At 40.3% G+C, this 13,984-nt stretch overlaps 1 pseudogene; it reads left to right on the forward strand.

The window, feature by feature from the left end:
• Positions 1-3,351: 3,351 nt before the first annotated feature.
• LOC129403490 (uncharacterized) overlaps positions 3,352-13,984 on the forward strand; it is a 145,029-nt pseudogene continuing 134,396 nt past the window's right edge.

Below are 13,984 nucleotides of genomic sequence, written 5' to 3' on the forward strand. Positions count from 1 at the left end.
GTTTAATGTAAAACCAATAAAAATACAAGAACTCTTTATGTCAGAACTTGTGAACTATAAAATTCATATTGAAAGTGAAAATTCTCAACTAACCAACATAATATGAAATTCAAGGCTGGAAGAGTAACATTACCTGATATCAAGCCAACATAAATATATTCTAATCAAGGTAGTACAGTACCAACACAAAACAAAATTACTGATTAATGCAACAGAAGAGAGAGAAAAATCAGACACTCACAAATACAAACAACTTTTAACAAAGGCTGTAAGTCAATTCGTGAATAATAGTAACATTTTCAAAAGTTTTAAAACATTCTAACAGACACAAAATAAAGTAAAAATCATAAACTCAGACTCACACTTGGCAAAAAAAGTAAACAATGAATCAAAAGTCTAAAGAATATAAAATGAAAAAGTCTATGGCCCTTGGTTTAATAATAAATTGCCACATATAAAAAAAGACCCTTGAAAGGAATAAAAGTTTAAACTAGATACTATTAAAATTAAAATTCTATTAAAGACATAAGATTGAAAAGACAAGCCAAGTTTGTGAGAAAACATTTGCAAAGATTTTATATGATAATATTTCTTCCAGATTAAACAGGGAACATACAAATCTCAGCAATAAAAAAATAACTAAGAAGTGGATGAAAGACCTCAAAAATACAATAGCAATTAGTAATACACTAAAATATGCTTAACATCACATGTCATTAGTGAAATTAAAATGAAAACAATAATGAAATTCCATGACATACATCTTTAAAAGGTTAAAATTAACAAGTTTTTTTTTATATATATATTTTGAGGCCACACCCAGCAATGCTCAGGGCTTACTGAGGAACCACATGGGTTGTCAGGGGTCAAACCTGGGTTGCCCTATGCAAGACAAATTCTCTACCACTGTACTATTACTCTGGACCCAAAAAGGAATATTTTAACAGCACCAAACATTGGCATGGAAATGAAGAAACAAAAGTCTTTATTCACTGCCAGAGAGAGTAAAAGGGAAGAGCCCCCTTCAGAGAGTCTAACACACAATCCAGCAATTGTACAGTTAGATATTCACCCTACTGATTTGAAAATTTATATCCATGCAAAACTTGCACACATAAGTCAGTAGAAGGTGACAGTATAATAGTAATAATAAACCATAGGGGAAGTGGTGCAGAGTAAACAAAAGTTCTATTTTTGAATATTTTTGTAAGTATGCAACCATTCCAAAATCAAGATTTCTCAAACATAAAAACTAAAAATGTATTTAAATGTATCAAATTCAGGTGATTTTATTATATATAATTTAATTATATACCCAAAGACATGTGGGCAGGTGGACATGGCTGTCAAAGAGATCCGAGTAGAAGTCGTGAATAATTTTCTCTACTGCCTTTCTGGAGGATGTGATAGATCCATCGGGACGTCGGAGGGCAGTCATCTTGGTCCTGTAGTTGGCAAAGGACAGGAGAGTGTTGCGAATACTTTTCCCGGCTTCTGCTGCACTGGCGAACACTGCTGCTCTTCTCTCTTTGAGGTCTTCCTTTATCGCATCTCTGCACAGCTTTGTGAGCTTGGACGTTAGCTTGTGGTTGCCTGAGGCTCGAGCCAAACCACATTGACGAATGAGCTCAAGAGTTTCTGAAGACAGGCGTCTGTTTCTGGCTTTCTCACTCTCGGCATTCTTCGCAGTCATGGAGGTGCTGAACCAGTCGATCATATTCCTCGTCGATGTTGTCAAGGACAGCATCTTCCCACATTGCTGCAATAGTGCCAAAGAGCTCCCAGTTGGTGGTCATTCTGGGAGTTGTCTTCTTAGACTTAAATTTTGCAGACTTTTCTCCCTGCTCTGTGAAGTAGAATTTTGCATGAAGGAGACGGTGGTCCGATCCTGTTTGGAATTTTGGGACAACAGCAACATCGGTCAGGCAAAACCTTCGATTGAATATGATGTGGTCAATTTCATTGTGGAACTGTCCACCGGGAGACTCCCATGTCCAGTGTTTAGATTTGGCCTTCTGGAACAGTGAGTTACCATGGATGGTCTTGGTCAACATGATGAACTCAGATAGTCTCTCACCCTGATCGTTCCATTCTAGGCCATGTGTCCCAAAGTGGAGTTATTCGGGCGATCTTCTCGGACCTATCTTGGCATTAAAATCACCAACAATGATCTTGTAGAAGGTGTGTTCTTCTTTATAGAACTTCTCCAGTTCTATGTAGAACTTCTTAATTTCTTCTTCATCGTAATTGGAAGTTGATGCGTAGGCGATGAAGATAGAAACTGCAGGCAGTAAGCCACATCTATTCAAGCGTAATTGTCCAATTCGGGTTGTTAGGCCTTCGAATGAATCAATGCTCATGGCCAAGTTCATGTTGACAAGGACACCAACGCCACCAAAGCCTCTGTAGTCGCATGTTCCAAGGAAAAATTCTTCTCCAGTGTCGAAAATGGTGTGATGTGATTGATGTCTCCTCATTTCGGTCAGATCAATGATGCCGCACTTGATCTTCTGTGCTTGCACCATCAGGTCCTCGATGGATGCTTCTGATGCCAGTGATCGTGCGTTGAAAGTACAATCATCTTAGTCTTTCTCCGTTTTGCAGTCTAGTTCGTCCCCAAGGTTTTTTCAGCCTCTCTTTGCTCATCTTTCTTAACACTGCCGTATTGGGGGCTCTTTCGATGACAGGTGAATGAGGCCAATTATTGTTACTGTTGTTGGCATATCGAGTATGCGACGGGTAGCTTGCTAGGCTCTGCCGTGCAGGCTCAATACTCTCGGTAGCTTGCAGGGCTCTCTCAAAGGGACGTAGGCTTTTAAGGCAGCCTCCAATCGCCCTTAGAGGTGTTACTAAATTTTAACCCTATCAAATATGGTATGGGAATAATAGGTATTAAGTGTTTTATGGAATTTATACCAAATTCTGCAGGATGGATATGCGTTCCCAATGTTCTCCCTTCTGAAATCCGACACGCCATTTCGCTGGTAGAGACGCGAACAGCACCTGGTCCAAACAAGGTCAGACCCGAACACCTGAAGAATCTGCCGCCAGTACTCATCAGTACACTGGCCCGACTCTTCACACTCTACCTGTCTGAATGCAAGGTTCCATCCCAGTGGAAAACCAGTAGGACCGTTCTGTTGTACAAGAAGGGAGACATCCACGACATCGGCAACAATCTGCCTGTTGTCTATCGTCTACAAGTTGTTCACTCCTGTCATCCTGAATAGAATAGGCAGAACACTAGACGAAGGACAACCATGCGAGCAAGCCAGGTTCCGAAGAGGATTCAGCACCATAGACCATATTCACACAGCGACCAAATTCATTGAAGTTTCGCGAGAGTTCAAGATGCTGCTCTGTCTAACGTTCATCAACTTAAAGAAGGCCTTTGATTCTGTTGAGACTGAGGCGGTCATCGAAGCTCTGACCAAACAGGGTGTTCAAACTCAGTATATCAAAATCCTCCGAGAGCTGTATTGTGGATTCAGCATCAGGATCTCACCATTCTACAAGGAAGTAATCATTAATGTAAAGAGAGGGATGCGGCAAGGTGATACCATTTCACCGAAACTCTTCAGTGCCGCCCTTGAGAAAATCATGTGATGACTGGAATGGGAAGGAATGGGAGTGAAGATAGACGGTCGGCAATTTCACCACCTCCACTTCGCTGATGACATTGTTCTCATAATGCCAAACATTAGCCAAGCGGCACAAATGCTGGCTGACTTCAACCGCGAGTGTGGAAAGGTTGGATTGCAGCTGAATCTCAACAAGACCATGTTTATGAGAAATGAACTGGTCCCTGAAGCTCCATTTGCTCTCAATGGAATGAATATCTCTGAATGCAGCAGCTATGTGTACCTGGGTCAAGAAATCAACATGAGGAATGACTTGGTGCCAGAACTGAGCAGGAGAAAGAGAGCAGCATGGAATGCATTCAAGAGCGTCGAAGAGGTGGTTAAGAGAATGAAGAACCTCTGACTCTGGGCACATCTTTTTTATTCCACCATTCCTCCTGCACTAACATATGCCTCAGAGACCTGGGCCCTACGCAAGCAGGATGAGAATGTTATTAGGATATCCCAAAGAGGAATCGAAAGAGCTATGCTGGGAATATCATGTCTCACTCAAGTGAGAGAAGGAATCTGGAGTTCTGACCTCCGTCGACGGTCAAAAATCAGGGATGCTGTCTCGTTTGCCAAGGCATCAAAAATCAGATGGGCTGGTCATGTAATGCGATTCAGAGACGACCCTTGGACTCGAGCTGTTACAGACTAGATTCCACGGGACGTCAGAAGATCTCATGGCTGCCCTCCAACTAGATGGTCAGATTTCTTCATCAAATCTCTAATGAACAATTTGAAGCTCTTTCTGTTCCTGGAGTGAGCAGGTATCATTGGGCTACACTAGCTCATGACAGGGACAAATGGAGATGTTCCTGGTGCCCGCTCAAGCAAATCGAAGATCAACGGGACTACAAGTGATACCCAAAGACATATTCATATATTATAGATGATAATGTATTATCTATAATATTCAGATATACATAAGAAACACAACATTGAATACAGACTACAGCATGTAGAGAAAAGATTTTGAGTTAACACATACATAATAAAGTATCTTTTTATTTACACAATCTTCTTTTTAGGAATAAGCTGCTATTTTTCATTTTTATGGTATTCTTCTGTAGTTGTTCAAGTCATCTGCCAATAAGAGATCTGTTTTTCAGTCTTCGGGTAATAAGGAGATCCAAAACTCTGCCCAGCTAGAGATTGAGTTGGTATAAATTATTTTCACATTATATCATAAGTCATCTTTGCTCTGAATTATCAATATTGGAAAGTTTTAAACTTATCAGGAACAGGATTCTAGACCAAGAGAAATCAGGCTCTGTATCAAGCACTGATTTAATTAATATTTATACTTACTTGATGTTTTATATAGTACTTGCTCTTTATAAATATTAAATCACTTAAAACCTTAAAAATATTCTACATTGAATATCACTATTATCTTTATATTATTGTCGACCATATGTTAGTATATCCATATTTAATTAAATATAATCATGTATTTGTTAATGTTTCACATACAGGAAGCATTCAATTAATTTGTCTGGGCCCACATGGTTTCTTACAGAATTTCATTTTTTTCTTCTCTTGTTTGTTTAATGGCTTCAGTCCCAGAAATCTTAATTATTTAAAAACTTTAAAAGGTCATGACTCATTCAGTAGAAATCACATTATTACATGATAAATAAATAAAGGCACTTGCTTAGCATGTAGCCGATCTTAGTTAGTCCCAATACCACACATGGCCCTCTGAGTACTGCTCACGGTGATCCCTGAAGAAGGAAGCAGAAATAGTTCTTGAACATGCTGGGTGTAGCTCTCAACCCAAAGTAATCACTGTCACTCTGTTGCTCATCGATTTGGTCGAGCGGGCACCAGTAACGTCTCCACTATGAGACTTGCTGTCACTGCTTCTGGCATATCAAATATGCCACGGGTAGCTTGTCAGGCTCTGCTATGGCAGGTGGGATACTCTCCGTAGCTTGCCTGGCTCTCTGAGAGGGGCAGAGGAATCAAACCCAGGTCAGCCACGTGCAAGGTAAATGCTCTGCCTGCTGTACTATCGATCCAACCCCCCAAATAATAATAGTAATAATAATAATAATAATAATAATAATAATAATAATAATAATAAACAACTAGAACTTCCAACCTTAAGAAAATGTAAATAAATCTGAGTGAATTTTTAAGAAATAGAATAGAAAAATTGATGATGTTAAAATTTTAGGAATATATCACCAGAATCACATAGAATCCTGAGAACAGTGATTTGTAAAAAACTAACGATAATATTATAAAGAAAAAGTGGTAGGATAGAGTTGTTAAGAAGGTTAAGCATGTTTCATTGCTGAATATTGGCACTTAGGCATTTTTCTTTGTACTTCTAACTTTATTCTAGGAGGTGTGGGGGAGTCATTTATCAATTAAAAGGTGAACTTTACCAATTAAAGGCTATTGCAACTAATGGCATTTTAAGGTTTTCCAGATAATATATTCTTAAAAATTTATTTGCTAATAGCCCTTCCTTTAGACTGAAATCAAACAATTATGGCACCACTATCTGTTTGTTAATGTGAAAAGTTTTAAAAATTTGTAAAAATACCCGGTGATAAACTTATTTTTCGATATACATATTTTAATTTTTTAATAAAATCACTGTGGGATGAAGAGTTCCAAAGTTTGTCCATGATTGCATTTCTGTCACACAATGTTCCAATATCCATTCCTTCACCAGTGTACATTTCTCACCACAATTATCCCACTGTACAAAATTTTTCATTTTATATTTTAAATTTTATTATTATTATATATTTCAGTAGTAGTAGTAGCACTGTAGTCCCATTGTTTATCGATTTGCTCGAGCGGGTACCAGTAACGTCTCCATTGTGAGACTTGTTGTTACTGATTTTGGCATATTGAATAAGCCACAGGGAGCTTGCCACGCTCTGCTGTGCAGGCTGGATACTCTGAGTAGCTTGCCGGGCTCTCCAAGAGGGACAGAGGAATTAAACCCGGGTCAGCCACATGTAAGGCAAATGCCCTACCTGCTGCGTTATCGCTCCAGCCCATTATATATTTCAGAGATAATATTTTATTATATATTTCAGCATGGTTCAGCAACTTCATAATTGTGCAAGGAATGCAGAAAGAGAGAAAGACAAAAAAAAGTCACCTGTCTTTGGAAAATCTCAAGCTCATACGCCAATGTGGTCTGGTGTGAGCAAGCCTCAGGCAATCACAAGCTAATGTCAGAGCTTGAAAAGCTGTGCAGAGAAGCAATAAAGGAAGGCCTCAAAGAGATATCAGCAGTGTTGGCCGATGTGGCAGAAGCCGGGAAAGTATTTACAACACTTGCCTGTTCTTCACCAATAATAAGACCAAGATGACTGCTCTCCGATGTCCTGATGGATCTATCACATCTTCCAGAAGGGCAATGGAAAAGCTTATCCACGAATTCTACTCAGATCTCTTTGATAGCCACATCCACCTTGCCCACATACCAAATTCTGCAGGATGGATATGTCATTCCCGGTGTTCTCCCTTCTGAAATCCAACAGGTTACTTCGCCAGTATAGAAGCATACAGCACCCAGTCCAGACAAGGTCAGACTTGAACACCTGAAGAACCTGCCGCCAGTACTCCTCAATACACTGACTCGGCTCTTCAACACGCTACCTGTCTGAGTACAATTTTTGTTCCAATGGAAAACCAGCAGGACTGTCCTGTTGTACAAGAAGGGAGACATCCATGACATTGGCAATTATCGCCCGATCTGCCTGTGGTCTGTTGTCTACAAGTTATTCACTCAAGTCATCCTGAATAGGATTGGCAGAACATTAAATGAAGGACAACCATGCGAGCAAGCCGGGTTCTGAAAAAGATTCAGCACAATCAACCATATCCACATGGTGACCAAGCTCATTGAGGTTTTGTGAGAGTTCAAGATGCTGCTCTGTCAAATGTTCATTGATTTAAAGAAGACCTTTGATTCTGTTGAAACTGAAGTGGTCATCAAAGCCCTAGCCAAACAGGGCGTTCAAACTCGGTACATCAGGATCCTCCATGAGCTGTATTATGGATTCACCCCCAGGATCTCACTATTCTAAAAGGAAGTGATCATCGACCACTTCATCAACGAGAGTCCAGCAGAGTGACACTATTTCACCAAAACTCTTCAATGCCACCCTCAAGAACATCATGTGATGACTGGAATGGCAAGGAACGGGAATGAAGATAGATGGTCAGCAACTACACCACCTCCACTTTGCTGATGACATCGTTCTAATAACACAAAAAAAGTCAAGCGGAATGAATGCTGGCCGACTTTGACTGTGAGTGTGGAAAGGTCAGACTGCAGCTGAATCTCACCCAGACAATGTTCATGAGAAAGGGACTAGTTCCTGATGTTCCATTTGCCCTCAATGGAACAAACATCTCTGAATGCAGCAGTTATGTGTACCTAGGTCAAGAACTCACCATGACAAATGACTTGGCACCTGAACTGTGCAGGAGGAAGAGAGAAGCATGGAATGCCTTCAAGAGTGTTGAAGAAGTGGTTAAGAGGACCAAGAATCTCTAGCCTCAGGCACATCTTTTAGACTTCATCATTCCTCCTGTACTAACATACACCTCAGAGACCCTACGAAAACAGGATGAGAACGCTATTAGCATATCCCATAGAGGAATCGAAAGCTATGTTTGGAGTATCACGTCTCACTCAAGTGAGAGAAGGAATCTGTAGTTCTGACCTCCATCAATGATCAAGAATCAGGGACACTGTCTAGTTTGTGAAAGTGTCGAAAATCAGATGGGCCAGACACATAATGCAATTTAAAGATGATCACTCACTGGATCTGTTACCAACTGGATTCCACGGAACGGTAAAAGACTGCATGGCTGTCCACTTACGAGATGGTCAGACTTCTTCGTCAAGACCCTAAATAAACGGTTTGAGGGTCTTTGTGTTCCTGGAGAGAGCAGACGCCATTGGACTACACTACTGAGACAGGGACTAATGGAGACATTACTGGCGCCCACTCAAACAAATCGCTGAACAATAGGATGACAAGTGATACAAGTGACATATTTCAGAGATAATATAATAGTATATTTATTATCATTATATGTAATAAAATTATATATTATATATTTAAATATAATATATTATTATATATTTCAGTGGACTGGAGCTATAGCATAGCGGGTAAGGTGTTTGCTTTGCACGTAGCCAACCAGGTTTGATTACTCAGTCCATCTCAGAGAGCCCAGCAAGCTACCGAGAATATCTTGCCTGCACAGCAGAGCCTGGCAAGCTACCCATGGCGTATTCAATATGCCAAAAACAGTAACAAGTCTCACAATGGAGACGTTACTGGTGCCCACTTGAGCAAATCGATAAACACGGGATGACAGCGACAGTGACAGTGATATATTTCAGATATACACACAGGGGAACAAATAAAGAGCAATTCTACACAGACAAGCAAGAGTTAACATATAACAATATTTTCAATACCTAGGAAAGTTGAGCATAATGCTTGCTGGTTGCAGTTCCAGACATAATACATGTAGGTTACTCCTCTCCTCCTCTCTAGGGACCATGCAGTTTCAAGGGCTAAAGCCCTGGCTCCAATATGCAAAGCATGCATTCTGCCTCTTTGAGCTATTGCTTAGCTTCCTTTTTTTTTCTTCCAAAAAATAATCAAATCAACTACTAAGCCTTTCTAGTCAGTTCATTCCTAACAGATTGGTCTGTTTGTTTGTTTTTTGGATCACACCTGGTGATGCACAGGGTTTACTCCTGGCTCTGCACTCGGAGGACCATATGGGATGCTGGGAATCAAACCCAGTCGGCCTCGTGCAGGGCAAATGCCCTACTCGCTGTGCTATCTCTCCAGCCCCTAACAGATTGGTTTGGGGTCCACACCTGATGGTGTTCAGGGCTTATTCCTGGCTCTGTGCTCAAAGATCACTCCTGACTGGCTCCAGGGACCATATGGGATTTCGGGGATCGAATGTGGGTCAGCTGTGTGCAATCCCTACCCACTGTACTATTGATCTGTCACTTATGTATACTTCTAAAGTTGCATAAAATTTTTCTGATTTTTTTTTGGGGGGAGGGCCAAGGGGAGTGTAGGATATCATTGGTTTGTCCTTTCTCCCTTGCCACAGAGTTTGGGCTTATCTGGTAATAATCTCTAAACTATTCTAGACTACATTGGTATGTCCTGCTCCCCTTGCCACTAGGAGTTTAGGTATATCAGTCACACCCATCAAAATGCTCCCAAGTCACTTCCATTCCTTTGTTTATCTGTAACCACTTCTACCAGTTTATCTGCTCTTCCTCTAATCAAACTCTGTTAATTTGTAAGGTCAGACCTTGCTAGGACAGTGTACTTGTATTGTAAGTTAATACTGTCTTTCTTCTCTCCTGTCTTTTGGATAGTTTACTTTAAAACAATGTCCTTTTTGTATGGACAAAGAAAGACAGTTGTTAATATGCTTTTGTAACATGGGATTTAATTGGCTTCAAATATTATTCACTCCCGGGCATCTGCTTTCTTGACTTAAGCCTCAGCTGCCCATACGTTCTAGCACCCCCAAAAGCAGGGTCCCGATGAGGGACGGGACGGACCCAGGGCAAGCAGTGAGTAATGTGCTACCCTGGCATCAAGATGGGCCTGGCCAAAGCGCCTAATGCTTAACTATATGTTAAGAGCATGGTCATGGACATGTCATGTCATGATCCAAAATCAACGACAAGACTAGGACCCTGCTAGGGATAGGAAAGACTAATCTGGCCTGAGCACTGTAGTCTGAGATGGAGATGACCCCTGGAGAGCAATTCTATAAGCTTAATGCATCTCTTGCTATGTCCATACAAAATGATTAATAATATGAATGCTTATATGTTAGTTGGACAAGGAGAGGAGAAACACACCCATGGGATTCCGCTCTTGGGCAGGTGTCCTGCTGAAAGAGTATCTGTCCTAGAAGGAGCATCCCCTAAGGGAAAGAACTTTAACCCTATCAATTTCTGTGGGGTCCCGTCCTGTCCCGCAGGGAGGACACTTCGTGGGGCTAAGGAGGGGACGTAACCGAATGAACAGACGCAGAGCCAGAAGGAGGAGGAGAGAGAAAAAAAGAGTTTATTCACAGCAGTTACAATACTTATACCTCTTGGTGGGAGGGGGTTGGTATGCATGCTTGGACCCGCATAGGAACAGTAGTAGAATGTAGATCAGGCATGGCCTTTGGCTAGTGAAACAAATGGTGAAATGATAAGATCACAGGAATCCCAAGCAGCCTCCGCTTGACTAGACGATAAGAGCCAAACTCTGTAAGATGGCTCCCTACAAATTTCGACCACACCTATGTGTAAGCCCCAACCCCTCATTCTGGGGGATTTAACTAGGCTGTGAGAGTGGGTTGGGGCGAGTGCTGTAAGTTCCAGGGCTAGTCCCGGGACCTGTCCCTGGCCAGTTCCAGTGCGAGTCCCAGAGTGAGATCTGGAGAAGATAGACCAAGATCCAGATCCAGAGGAGAAGGAGTATGAAGTAGCATGGGGGAGGAAGAAGCAGGAGGAGAATCAGAGGAGAATGGAGATGGGAATGGAATAAACTGCAACTGAGACCAACCAGCCTGGCTCCATTCCTTCCTTCGCCTGCCTCATCATCACCATCAACCTCCCCGGTGTGGTGCCCGCACTTTCATTTTCTTTTCGTGTTTTTACACAGGGGAGCATATCCATAGATGCTAAGGGCAAACTTCTGTTTCTATTTAGGGATAATACTGGCAGGACTCAGGAGACCATACAGGAATCTGGGAGACCTTGCCCATTGTCCTATTCCTGTAGGCTCTATTTAATATTTTATACTATATTTTATATCCAAGAACAGTAAGAATTATTTGTTCAGTGAAATTTAAATGTTTGAATTTAAATTAAAAAATTTTAATGATGTATGGACTTGCACTTTCTTTTCTTTGTCACTTATTGTATTAATTTAATTAACATTTTCACAAATAACTATGCAGATATGCATGGTTTTAATTTTTTATTTTAGGGATAAAATATACAAAGGAGAGGACATTTGCTTTGCATGTGACTGACCCAGGCTCAATCCCAGAATCCCATATGGTTCCCGGAATCATCAGGAGTGATCCCTGAGCACAGAAATAGGTGATAGGTGTAGGCCCTAAGCATCGCCATATGTGGCTCAAACCTACCCCAAATTATTTCAACTACACTCTAATATTTCATTGTGTTCATGAATCCCAATTTACTCTTCCTTCTTCAAACAAACAAAACTAGGTCACTTTCATCTATCAAAATTTTCAATGTTATTAAAAGAAACATTTTTAAAAATCATCATGTACAGAAAGTTTTCCTCAGCTAGATTTTAAATTTGAGTTATAGTTCAGAAGGAAATATATCATCACAACTTTATTATAAACTTTCTGCAAATTGGCTGTATATTAATGTATATTATCTTCAGAAATGCCTGTGCTTTATTGGGCATCAAGGGAATAAGGGATACTCACTAATTCCCATTTCTGTTCCTTTCTGAGCTGAAACCTTAACTGCAATTCCTAGTGTTCTCTGTAGCTGGGTGTTTCCAGACTGAGTCCTAATTACCTGTGAATAGAACAATTACGAAGTCCTTTTAAGTTGTGACTTCTTCTCTAGGACACTGAGAATTCTCTCCAGTCTTTAAACAGAATTGAGCTTCTAGATGAGCAGTATCAAATCCTTTACATGACCTTATCAATATTTAAATGACCAGAAACACATTGCCTTGACTGAAGAATTAACAAGAGTTAACAAATTGAATTTTCATTGCAATTCCACTGGAATTCCATTATAATTCTATGGTACATTGTAATTCCATCGTAAAATCACTGTGGTCATAAATTTCTCATTCCCCTGAAATTGTCACAGGCTTCTTAATTAATGCATATTGCATTCCATTGTATCTTTGAAGATATTAGACTTAAAATATTTTATTTATTTTAGTTTTATGACAATTATTATGCAGATATTATTATTGAACTAATATGTATTTATTTTTGTTGTTGAGACTTAGTAACATTTTCCATGTTTATCTGTAGCATTTGGTTTTCTCTTTAGACTTGCTTATCCATGTCTTGCTCATTTTCTATCAGATTATATTTTTCTCATAGTTTTGGTTGAAAGTTCTATGTATTTTGGCTAATAAGACATCTGTGGTTATGTTCATGGTTAACGTCTTCTCCCAGTTTGTGGATCTTGACTTGTCCCTGGTATTATTTTGCTTCAACATATTTTATTCATTTTAATATGATCAATTTATTGTTAATTTCTTTTATGATTTGTGCATGCTGTATTGTGTATAAAACTCTAGTTTGTAGCCATCAGGGACTCTCATAGAATCTTTTAAAAGTTCAATGTTTCTTTTCCTGTTCAGAACTTACTCAATCTGAAACTTTGGGATTTTGTTTTATATCATATAGATTAGTAGTTTAATGTTAATAGATGCAGTTCATTCTGCTATTGATGATTTGTATAAGTTCACTCTGGACTAGAGTAAATATTCACATATGTCCATTTTAAATTTAGTAAAGTTTCCATTCACTTGTATCACTTGTCATCCTGTTGATCTTCAATTTGCTCAAGTGGGCACCAGTAACATTTCCATTTGTCCCTGTTGAGTGCTAGTGCAGTCCAATGATATTTCCTTACTCCAGGAACAGGAAGAGCCTCAAATTGTTCATTCAGAGATTTGACGAAGAAATCTCCCCACCTAGTGGGTGGGCAGCCATGCGGTCTTCTGATGTCCCATGGAATCTAGTCCGTAACAGCTCTAGTCCAGCGGTCATCTCTGAATTGCATTACATGACCGGCCCATCTGATTTTTGATGCCTTGGCAAATGAGACAGCATCCGTGATTCTTGACCATTGATGGAGGTCGGAACTCTGGATTCCTTCTCTCACTTGAGTGAGATGTGATACTCCTAGCGTAGCTCTTTTGATTCCTCTTTGGGATACCCTAATAGCGTTCTCATCCTGTTTGCATAGGGCCCAGGTCTCTGAGGCATATGTTAGTGCAGGAAGAATGGTGGAATCAAAAAGATGTGCCCGGAGTCGGAGTTTCTTCATTCTCTTATCCACTTCTTCGACGCTCTTGCAGGCATTCCACGCTGCTCTCTTTCTCCTGCACAGTTCTGGCACCAAGTCGTTCCTCATATTGATTTCTCGACCCAGGTACACATATCTGCTGCATTCAGAGATGTTCGTTCCATTGAGAGCAAATGGAGTTTCAGAGGCTAGTTTGTTTTTCATGAGCATCGTCTTGTTGAGATTCAGCTGCAATCCGACCTTTCCTCACTCGTGGTTGAAGTCGGCCAGCATTTGTGCCGCTTGGCTAATG

The sequence above is a fragment of the Sorex araneus genome, chromosome 3 (genome assembly GCF_027595985.1).
Source record: "Sorex araneus isolate mSorAra2 chromosome 3, mSorAra2.pri, whole genome shotgun sequence".
Taxonomy (NCBI): Eukaryota; Metazoa; Chordata; class Mammalia; order Eulipotyphla; family Soricidae; genus Sorex; species Sorex araneus.